The 7548-nt window shown below is 40.8% G+C and overlaps 3 long non-coding RNA genes across 3 annotated transcripts; 1 reads left to right on the top strand and 2 right to left on the bottom strand.

Moving 5' to 3' along the window:
- Positions 1-2846: 2846 nt before the first annotated feature.
- On the bottom strand, positions 2847-4938 carry LOC125221925 (uncharacterized). Its single transcript, XR_007176440.2, has 3 exons — positions 4811-4938; positions 4661-4742; positions 2847-3115 (listed from the first exon to the last, which is right to left on the bottom strand). It is a non-coding gene; the product is annotated as an uncharacterized LOC125221925 (long non-coding RNA).
- LOC148933829 (uncharacterized) lies at positions 4298-5170 on the top strand. Its single transcript, XR_016134681.1, has 2 exons — positions 4298-4544; positions 4673-5170. It is a non-coding gene; the product is annotated as an uncharacterized LOC148933829 (long non-coding RNA).
- A 1317-nt stretch (positions 5171-6487) lies between these two features.
- On the bottom strand, positions 6488-7312 carry LOC125221924 (uncharacterized). Its single transcript, XR_016134680.1, has 2 exons — positions 7036-7312; positions 6488-6749 (listed from the first exon to the last, which is right to left on the bottom strand). It is a non-coding gene; the product is annotated as an uncharacterized LOC125221924 (long non-coding RNA).
- Positions 7313-7548: the final 236 nt, after the last annotated feature.

Here is a 7548-nt window from a genome sequence, read left to right as displayed (position 1 = left end):
ATATTCTTAGTCCTCTGTCGGGCTTCCGGATCGGTTTCTTCACGAAGGCTGTTTTGGGCGTCAAGTATAAACATATACTCAACCACCTCACGATAACTTCCGAACTCCTCGATCGCCCTGTCCATGAGCTGATAAGATGGAGCAGGCGCAGCCTGCGGGGGGGGCGCTGATCCAGACGCGCCAGCCTTCGCCTTCCCTTTGGCCTGGGCTTTGGCAGCCTTGGTACCAATGGGACGTCTAAAAGTAGACGTAGGCGTGCCGGAACTCCCTTCCGGCTCAGCGTTCAGATCCATAGGAGATGGGCCACTGCTCGTGTAATCGCCAGCGGCGGTGTTCTTCGTCTGTTTCGGAGCCGAGGATCCAACCGGTATCCCTCCGTTGAACTTCTCCTCCTTCAAGATCAGCCAAACATTGTACAGCTTGAACTGCCCGAACTGCTGTTGGTACTCGGACAACGACTTGTTGAGTACATCCTCCATGCTCTCACCGCTAGCTCTTCCGTCCCTGTTCCTGCTGTAGATATAGCAGAAGTTGTTGACGTGGAGCTTGATCCGATCCCAACACTTGCGCAGCTGAACCTTGGTCCGCTTGAACGCCCACTTCGGTTTCACCTCGTTGTAGCGTTCCTCAATGCGATCCCACATCCTGGCCGAAGTCTGGTTGTTGGAGGCTATCAAATCCTCCGATACATCGACCCAACACTGAGCCACCTTCAGGTACTCATCCAACTCGTAGTCAGTACGCCCTGTTGCGTACTCCTCGTTCGGCTCATCGTCTGGGAGTGGGACTGGGACCGATGGCGCCTTTTCTTTCCGCGCCATCTTCTTCTTCCCTTTCTTCGGCGGCGGCCGCACAGGGGCAGGAGGTTGCCCACAACTAGGCTCCATATGCTCAACCCGATACTCCTCGGTGCCGAAGAACGGATCGAACTCAGAGTCGGAGACGAAAGTGGATCCTACAGATCCAGGCGTCTCAACCCGGTAGTCTTCATGGCCGGGCCACCGGGCGCCTCGGCCACCGCTTCCTCCTCCAAACATCGGCATATCGTCGTCGACATTATTCGGGCTCGGGTATTGACTCGGATCCATTGTTGAAAGTGTGGATATTGAGAGAATATAGAAGAGAAAGTGAAAGGTTTGGTGTGTGAAAAGTGAAGAAAATGGAGTATTTATAGTGGTTTAAATTAGGGTTAAATAATTAAAAAAATATATATATGGCTCGGGCTCGGGCGCGCCTCTGCAATGGGCGCCCGAGCTCACGCCCGATCGATCGGGATCGGGATCGGGCTCGACCGAACTATCGGTCGCGCTCGGGCGTGACCGAGGGCTGCAATGGATGCCCGACCATGCCCGAGCCCGATCTCAGCCGATCGGGCGCGCGATCGGGCATCCATTGTGGATGCTCTGATGTCTCCAGTTCGCGAACTCCGTTGTCACTAGAGTCCAGCAAAGGTGAGCTCGCCGTCGAGCAGCTTCAAACGAGTTGCTGCCACCGTCGTCCTTGCCGAAACTCGGCCGCCCCAGCCCTCTCATTCAAACTCTCTGCGTCTTCTTCATCCGTTGTATCGCGCTCCGAATTGCAGCGCCGTCAGCTCTCCGTCTGAACCGATCGCCGCCTCTGTTCGTAAGCAAGTTTCGCTGCTGCCGTTGCCGGATCGTGCCGCCGTGCAGCCGTCGTCGCTGAGAGCCGGCGCCGCGCCGCCTTTGGCTCCATATGCACCCCGTCGTCGCTGAGCCCGTAGACCACTCCGTCGTCATCTCTTCTCCCTCCATCCAACTCTCTCAGACACAACGCCTACCATCTCCCATTCTCTAATTTCTAACTCTTTGGATTTTCTTGGAATTGATTGTGATGAAACGTGCACTCCTGGGGAGATAGATATGTATACATAGAAAACTGATTTCAAGAAATCTTTTTCAGCTTGTCAAAGTCGGATTTTGTGGAACAGAAAAGTGAGTGGTGGTTTCACGGTTATTGATCTAAGATGGGCTCAAAGAAGAAAGCACTAAATATAAAGTCTTGGGCTCATAATAAGTGGGTTTTAAATTGGCTAGAAAATAATAATTGTTTAAGCCCAAGTTTGTAAAATCCTTCTCTCAACAAAAGAAACAAAGGCGAAAAATTTTCAGGTGCACAACGACGTCATTTCAAGAACAAATAAAAAGGTAGAAAAAGTTGGGGTATTACACTGCTCCACCTAACAATTTTTTTCTTAAAATTCTGTCACTCAAGAATGTGGACTTCTTGAGTGTAACGGAGAGAATAACATAAAGCATAAAGCATGTGGCCTGCCGTTAAATAGCTCATTTTGTTTTTACATGATATCTCTTATTACATGTCATGTCACATTTTGGTATTCAAAAAGTATTCAACTCATATTTTATAGTATTACTATAATAAGGAGCAGTCTAGTTTTCACTCATAATACTGCAATTATTTCTTTAATTTTTCTCTTACTTTATAAACATTGTCCATTATCAAGACTATTGACAATGAACTGATGAACATCATTGATATTCATATTTTCCTAATTTTTTCATGTGAATTCTTTCACATTTTTCATATCGGTGTCAATCTAGAATGGGACGATTAATGCAGATTAAATGAGTGGTTCTCTACTGTATAAGTTACTTGTTATAATATAAGAGATTAATAATACCTGAAACCAGAGGAATGTGCATTGGAAATTTGAAAGGGTAAAAGAGACATACCTTAGCTTGCAACACGCGTTAAAAGAAGATCCAATCCTGTCACGACCGTCCTTTTTAGGGTTAATAAATACGGGTGGTCGCGATTAATGAGACTTTAAAAAAAGAATAATTTTTCTAGAGTTTCAATAAAGGGTATGACAAAGATAATTAATATTCAAATAATGAGGAATAATCAGAGTAATGCCTTAGCATTTAAATCCAAAGACAACGGGTATCATATTTAATAAACCAATAGGAAACAGGGTTGATAACATAGTTGTGAAAGAATGTATTATCTCAGCGGAAGCATTCAAGAGTAAGAGTGACGCCATGTATGAAGACACGACGCCCCTCGGAGATTCAAAATAAATCCAACGATGATTAAGGCTCGACTCAACACCACCCCAAGCTTGTCGCAGCTCAACCTGCACATAAGGAAAACACATGCAGGGCTGAATACTTGATGCACTCAGTGGGCACATGCCGAAAACAAATTATCAAAAATATTTATATTTATCATGCCATTGTTAGGTAACCATCGGGGTTTTATATTTTGAAAGGCCCGAGGCACCAAAATATTCCATTGTTCAAAATCACGACTGCGCAGTCATTTTCCCATAGACGTTTACCATATCTGCTCATACATGACTTGGAATGTGGCCACAAACCAAGTCACTAGACCGGCCAACCCGTACGCTGACACACAGTCTATACCATAGGTGTACACTAATCCAAGTAGGGTTTGCGGCCCTACAAGGACCCGAATTCGATTTAAATAATAAATGGCAAAGCCATTTCAGATAGGCACGTTAAAACAAAAGTTATGGCATGATAAACAATTTGCATTTCATTCCCATCGATAAAATAGTTAGGACATTGTCCTTATTTAAAAGAGAGCCCACCTCGACTGCTTAATCGAAATTATTTCTTTCCCTTGATATCACGTGGAAACACCTTTAGCATTTAAATAATGCATGAATCAACACAACTATTCAAATAAATAAATAAGATGCATGCATCCTATGTCTCAAATTATTTTATCGATCAAGATAACAAATTTTCCTAATTTCAAGCTTAGATATTTTGGTTAATGTCAGCTGCCGAACAAGTAATAAAATCCTCAAGCCCACCAAATAAAGCCTTTAACTTAACAAAAGAAAGCGGATTTGGAAACTTCCCATCTCAAAACACACGTACACCTTCGTTCTATATTTTAAAATAATTACACTCTTAGGACCCGTTTGATAAGTTAGTAATGTCTAGATATAGATACTTATATGACTATTTAGTTAATCTATTATGTCAGCCCGTGGTTTTCTATATGGCCAATCCAAGCCCGCACAAAGATATATATCTCACAAATTTGGTTGGATAGCATTTCTACCTCATTTATTATGATTTATTAATACAAAATCTAGATAATTTCTTGTCTACCAAACAACAACGAAAAAATCTTTATTTGAGCTTATCTTGACACAAAGCCCGCATTTCTAATCTTATTTAACAAATCTTGTTATATCTCATCTTTCTTATCAAACGAGGCCTTAGTATATAAAATACTTCAAATAAAGAATCAGTAAGGATTTGCATAAGAATTTTTAAAGGCATAAAATAATTAAGGAACCACTACTCCTCTCCAGAACTCGTCGGCTACCTCTCTACTGTATTTTTCAAAAGCACACACACCAAGCCTGTATTTGTTGGACAAAACAAAAATTCCCTCAATCAATCTCTCCACTCTCATATCAGCCACCACAAAATTTCATATTAAAAACAAGCAATCAAGCATAATTTCAATTGAGAAGCCGTCAAGCCGGAGAAGCCGTGCTGCCGTCTCGCCGTTCTCAAATTTTGGTAAGTTTTTAAATTACAAGCTTTATTCTGAATTGAATTCCTGAATTATCGTTGTTTTGGATTGTTTTCAATAATTACGGTTAAGGCGATCTAAATTGGGTGAGTAAAGCGAATACCTTCAATTGCAGATTGTGAACAAACTGTTTTAAGCAAACGAATCATGGCTCCTGTATTTTGTTCTCCTCCCTCGGTTTCTGCCTGAAAGTGTCTTGTGTCAATGTGTGAATTTATCTTGTGAGAAAGAAGGAACATGGAAGGATAAATACCGGGGTGAAAATAATTGGTGGGTTGAAAGATGAACTTGTTTCGCTGCTTTCCTCCGCCGCCGTGGGAGAAATTGTGATATTACAGAGGATGAGGCGGAAGGGTTAGGGTAGAGGAATTATATAGCCTGTATTGGGAGGTGTAATTTATGGTGATTGATTCTCAAAATAAATGAGATTCATGGATAACTGGAGGTTTATTTTTGGAGCATGATTTGCTGATTATGGAATAGTAAAACACGGCAGATTGAAGAGAGGATATGCTCGTTGGGATCGTGGGAATCATTTAGTTTAGGATTTAATTTATTTGGGCTCAAGACCCTTTCTATTTTATTTAAATTGCGTAGCCCATAATTTATTTTCCCCAAGATTAAATTAGTATTATTAGTTATTTAGTTTATCGGATCCAACACGGAATTGAGTCTGATAAATATTTCTCACGGAAAGGAATTATATATATTAAAAAATTAATTCCATCAACGCACCTTCAAACCCTAAATCAAATTAGGTCACAAGAATAGCAAATAACCAAAATTTACTCGCCCAATAATTCACAGACGCCACGACGTTCAAAGCATTAAATGCGAAAAAAAAATTAGGGTTCAAAAAGTGGGGTGTTACATCCTACCAACCTTAACAAAAATTTCGTCCCGAAAGTTGCTACCCCCAAGTGAAAAAGTTCAGGGTACAATTCCGTCATTTATCCTCATTCTCCCACGTGGCTTCTTCATGCTCATGATTCCTCTAAAGTACTTTCACGCGAGCTATAGACTTATTCCTCATATGTATTTGCAGAGATCAAGCCATTGCCTTTCCTGAGAGTCTTGTATCAAGAACTCGGAAATTAATCAAACAGTATTACTTGGATAGAAGCGGATTTCCATATGAAGAAACACTATTGAAAGTGTCTTTAATTAAGGAGTTCTCCAAAATGACTCAAGAAAATAAGAATGAGCTACTACTTTCGTAAGAAAAGGAGATAGTGATGCATCGCTCGCAAAATGTGATTTAATGAAAAAAAAAGGGGTTCATCGAAAGGTATTTCTGAGAATCCAAGTAAGTACTGTTCATTAAATTCATCCATTCTAGCTACAGAGGTGGCACTCCTTCGTTTGTCTCTCGGAAGCCCCGAACATTGTAGAAGCGTTGTAGGAATTCTTAGATTCTAAGTTGAGATTCATCGGGTCATAACAATTAATAATTATTTTGATGGTCGTATCTTCAAAGTGTTCTTGGCATTAATATTAATATTATTTTCATAAAGCATTGCAACAATCCCTGTGGTCTTAACATTTCATAAGTGTAGTCATATTTGTGTCGCGGCGCCGCTTTGGCATGTTATGCAAGACTACATAATTTTATTAGATCATAGGTACGATATCGCCATTGTAGAGATACACCATAGTTCGAAATATACATTTTCGTTTGTTCTATCACTCAGGAAAGTGATATTGCAGTTGTCAACTTACAACTGAGTTTTAGCACGTTTGGTCTAGCCTACTTCTTCGGCTCTCTATATTTTCAAGCATAGCTCAAAGTCTCATATTTCGACGTTTATTCAATTATTACTTAAATGTTATTCAAGCTTCATATGACATCTATGTTTGCAACAAAGTTCAAAAATTTCACATTTCACTTTTATAGTGATTCTATACGATACTTCGTACTTCATCGGTCACAAATTAAAACGTCATTCATATATTGCACAGTCAAACATGTTTATCAATATAAACCATTTGGTGTTTCATAACATCCATCGTATATTAATATATTTAAATAGTAACACGCTCAATCAATCAATCATGCATGGAAACACATTTCATAAATCATGCAGTTCTTGGCGATATCCAGCATCCACGGCATTACCGAGTCGTAGATAATAGCCCTCGCGCCTCTCATGTGGCCGTCTATATAATCCGCCAGATTTGTGGAGAATTTGCACCTGTGTGCGAGCGCAAAAAATATTTATATATTTTATTTAAAAAATATATCCACTTCGCCCATGATTTCAAATCTCATTTAATTTCATTTTAGGCAACGTACCACACAGTTTACTGAATCATTAAATGAGACCTAAATTTCATTAACTTTTTCTATCAATTTTTTCTTCATATTTCTTAAAGCATGACTTTTTCACAGCAATTAACATAAAATTTGGATAATTTTGAAGACCGTATAATAAAAGATTGGTAGGGGTTTAAAGCCCCTTAACTTTATCTTTTGTGTACCTGAGGCGGTTGAAGTCTGCCTCAGTGGTCTCGGTCCCCTCCACGTGCTCGGAGCCATTGGACACGGTGTGTAGGGTTAGGGAGGCGCAGTCGGAGAAGTTTGCGGATTTGGAGATGGAAGTGGTGGTGACGAAGGCGACGAGAAGGCCTTTGGAGGCTAAAGACTTGGCGAATGCAAGAGTCGGGTTGATGTGGCCTTGTGCGGGGTATGGGATCACTACTACTTGAGCCTTCCTACCTGTATCCATCCTTTATTTATGAGAGAGAGAGAGAGAATTGGAATTTGGAAGATAAGTTTGTAGTTGGAATGGAGATATAAAGGTGGGTTAAATAGGGACATGCATATGATTGGTGTCAATAATTGAGTTGAGGTCACTTTTTGTACTTGTTTCTTTCCTTGTCACAAGAGATCTAGATTTAATGCAAAAACAATTGTAGTTTTTTTCCCGTAAAAACTTTTCACCCATCCAACCCCAACACCCCAACACCCCACCATCCTCCGAGAACTAGGCA

This window comes from Salvia hispanica, chromosome 1 (assembly GCF_029641045.1).
Source record: "Salvia hispanica isolate PSC_SH4W2 chromosome 1, Shi_PSC_v1, whole genome shotgun sequence".
In the NCBI taxonomy this organism is placed as follows: domain Eukaryota; kingdom Viridiplantae; phylum Streptophyta; class Magnoliopsida; order Lamiales; family Lamiaceae; genus Salvia; species Salvia hispanica.
The sequence above is the reverse complement of the archived record's forward strand: the minus strand, read 5'-3'. Positions and strand labels throughout refer to the sequence as shown.